Source organism: Grammomys surdaster, unplaced genomic scaffold (assembly GCF_004785775.1).
Source record: "Grammomys surdaster isolate TR1022 unplaced genomic scaffold, NIH_TR_1.0 140, whole genome shotgun sequence".
In the NCBI taxonomy this organism is placed as follows: domain Eukaryota; kingdom Metazoa; phylum Chordata; class Mammalia; order Rodentia; family Muridae; genus Grammomys; species Grammomys surdaster.
Window position 1 is genome coordinate 1,166,795 of NW_021604598.1, and position 4,092 is coordinate 1,170,886.

Genomic DNA, 4,092 nt, shown 5'->3' on the forward strand with positions numbered 1-4,092 from the left:
GGTTCCCCTCGCCCCCACGAATAACCGAGACCCGCAGGCCGGGACAGTCCACCTTTCCTTCAATCTTGTCTCCATTTTTGTCCATGCAATTCTTTTAGACAGGAACAATTCTAGATCAGGAATTTTGACTGTGGGTTAGTAACACTGTCCCTCCACTTGAGGCCCTGTCTATATATTGGAGGTCAACTCTTCAAGTTCCCTTTCCCCAATGTTAGGCAGTTTGGCTAAGGTCACCCTCAAAGAGTAATGAGAGTGTTTCACCTTCCAGGTCTCTGGTACTTTCTAGAAAGTTCTCCCACCTCTCACTCACTGAGGCTGCTTATGTACATATATTCTCTTGGCCCTCTCGGCTTCTCTTCTGTCCCTTTACCCCATATCTGACCCTGTTGCCCTTTTCTCCTCCCCTTCCCCTCTCCAGATCCCTCCCTCCACTTGCCTCCCATGATTATCTCCTTCTCCCTTCTAAATGGGATTGAAGCATCCTCACTTGGGCATTTCTACTTGTTATACTTCTTACAGTCTGCAGGTTGTATCCTGTACATTTTGGCTAATATCCACTTATCAATGAGTACATACCATGCATGTCCTTTTTGGTCTAGGTTTCCTCAATTCATTAATTTGCCTGCAAAATTCATGAGGTCTTCGTTTTTAATAGCTGAATAGTATTCCATTGTGTAAATGAATCACATTTTCTGTATTCATTCTTCAGTTGAGGAACATCTGGGCTGGTTCCAGCTTCTGGCTATTACAAATAAGTTTGCTATGAACATGGTGGAAGACATGTCCTTGTTACATGTTGGAGCATTTTTTGGCTATATGGCCAAGAGTGGGGTAGCTTGATTTTCAGGTAAAACCATTTCTAGTTTTCTGAGGAACTGACAGATTGATTTCCACAGTGGTTGTACCAGTTTGCAATCCCACCACCAATGGAGAAGTGTTCCCTTTTCTTCTCATCTTCCCCAACATATGCTGTCACTTGAGCTTTTGATCTTAGCTATTCTGATTGATGTGAGGTTAAACCTTAGGGTCATTATGATTTGCATTTCTATGATGACTAAGCATTTTGAATATTTCTTTAAGTGCTTCTTAAAGTCATTCTAGATTCTTCCATTATGAATTCTCTGTTTAGCTCTGTACCCCATTTTTAAATTGGGCTATTTTGGTTTTTAAGGTTAATTTCTTAAGTTTTTTATATATTTTGGATATTAGCCCTCCATCAGATGTAGGGTTAGTGAAATTTTCTCCCAATCTGTAGATTGCCGATTTGTCTTATTAATGGTGTCTTTTGCCTTATAGAAGCTTTTCAGTTTCATGAAGTTCCATTTATTGATTGTTGATCTTAGAGCCGGGGCCATTGGTGCACTGTTCAGGAAATTCCCCCTTTCTCAATGAGTTTGAGGTTCTTTCCCACTTTCTTTTCTATTAGACTCAGTGTATCTGGTTTTATATTGAGGTCCATGATCCACTTGAACTTGACATTTGTGCAGGATATGTATTGATTTATTTTCATTCTCTTACATATAGAACACCAGTTAGACCAGCACCATTTCTTAAAAATGCTTTTTTTTCCCCACTGTATGGGGTTTTTTTTGTCTTCTTTGTTGAAGATCAAGGGTGTGTGTGTGTGTGTGTGTGTGTGTGTGTGTCTGTGTGTGTCTGTGTCTGTGTCTGTGCATGTCTGTGTTTGTGTGTCTGTGTGTTTACCTGAGTCTTCAATTCTATTCTGTTGATTGACCTGTCTGTTTATGTACCAATACCAAACCAATGTGGTTTTTATCACTATTGTTCTGTAGTTAAGGGCAGTAATTCCCCTGGAAGTTCTTTTATTGTTGAGAATTGTAGGGTTGTAGCTCGAGAATGAGCATGGGTCCTATTGGACTAAGTTGTAGATCTCACATGTCTGCTGCCCCAGGCACCTAAGGCCATGGCTCATGGAACAGAATCACGGGAATTTGATTGAGTTCACTTCATGTGGTGCTGAGAAGATGCCAGGCTATAGGAAGCCATGGAGCACCACTCCAGGCATGGGGAGATCCCAGTCTGAGGTCCTGCGAGGGCTGGAGCTCTTGAGTTAGGGGTCTCCAGGCCAAGGCGGCTGTCCAGAGACCAGCTAGTCTCAGCCCTTGAGCTCCCAGGCACAGCTGAGAGGCTGCAGAAGGAGTGAGATGGGGGCATATGTGCTAGACCGACCCACAGCCAAAAGGGGTGAGGGGGAGAAGCTCCAGCTGCACCCCACGGGGTGGATGAAACTCTTGGTCAAGGTGACTCACTTGGCTGAGTCATGGCTGGCTTGGCTAGCTTGCTTGAGTTAGCAGGCCTCCATGAATAGAACGCAGAGAAATCCTCCACAGGAGATTAAGTGATGGCTTGGTAGTTGAAGACCTTCTCCACGGTCCCACACTGTGAACCTCAAGTACTAGAGGGAGTCCATGATCTTAAAACATTTATTGTCATGGCAGAAAGTGAATGAAGCTGTACCCCATGTTCTCAGGGCCTGAAGTTAAGTAACTTTTGCAAGTAGGAGGAGGGTCTAGGAAGGAATGCTTAATTGGCTTTGCTCTCTGGCCTTTAGGTATCTTATTAATATGGAGATCTCTTGAGGATCTTTGGCCTGTAATCATGCCCTCTACCTGTGCTGCATGACCTAAGGCCACAAACCTTTCTTTGGGAGGGGCTGTGGATAGCTGAAGCTAAGTGAGAGGAACCTGGAGGCCCAGGAGTACCGCCGAACTCCTATTGTCCCTTTAGGGTCTCCAGGGTTAGAAGCAGACTCAACTGAGTACCCCACTGACTCCCACAGCCCACCACCCCACAGAAAATTGTATTGGCTATTATGAGTTTTTTGTTTTTCCATATAAATTTGAGAATTGCTCTTTTGACATCTGTGATAAAGTGGATTGAAATTTTGACGGGGATTGCATTGAATCTGTAGATTGCTTTTGTTAAGATGGTTATTTTCACTATGTTAATCTTACCAATCTATGGGCATGGGAGATCTTTCCATCTTCTGAGGTATTCTTCAGTTTTTTTTTTCAGGGCTTGCTTTGAAGTTCTTGTCATGCACATCTTTCACTTGCTTGGTAAGAGTTACACTAACATATTTTCTACACTTTGTGGTTATTGTGAAGGGTGATATCTTCCTAATTTCTTTCTCAGCCTGCTTATCTTTTGAGTAGAGGAAGGCTACTGATATGTTTGAGTTAATTTTATATACTGCCTCTTTGCTGAAGTTGGTTATCACCTGTAGAAGTTCTCTGGTAGAATTTTGGGGATTTTTTTATGTATAATATCATATCATCTATAAATAGTGATATTTTGACTTCTTCCTTTCCAATTTACAATTCCTTGATATCATTTTGTTGTTTAATTGCTTTATCTAGAACTTTGAGTACTATATTTGAGAAGATAGAGAGAGAGTTGGCAACCTTGTCTTGCCCCAGATTTTAGTAGGATTGCTTCTAGATTCTCTCCATTTAATTTGATGCTGGCTGTTGGCTTGCTATATATTGCTTTTATTATGTTTAGGTTTATGTCATGAATTCCTGATCTCTCCAGGACTTTTAAAGTGGAGGGGTGTTGTATTTTGTCAAAGGCAAAATACAACACCCGAGTCTTCAATTCTATTCTGTTGATTGACCTGTCTTCATCATCGTCTAATGAGATGATCATGTGATTTTTTTTCTTTCAGTACATTTATATAGTCGATTACACTGATGGATTTTTATATAGAGAGTCATCCCTGCAGACCTAGGATAAAACCTACTTGACTGTGGTGAATGATGGTTTTGATGTGTTCTTGGATTCAGTTTGCAAAAATGTTATTGAGTATGTTTACATCAATATTCATAAGCAATATTGATTGGTTTGAAGTTCTCTTTCACTGTTGGGTCTTTGGGTGGTTTAAGTATCAGAGTAATTGTGGCTTCATAGAATGAATTAGGTAGTTTTCCTTCTGTTTCTATTTCATGGAATAGTGTGAGGAGTTTTGATGTTAGCTCTTCTTTGAGGGTCTTGTACAATTCTGCACTAAAACCATCTTGGCTTGGGCTTTTGTTTTTGGTCTGGAAGTTTTTAATGACTGCTTTTATTTCC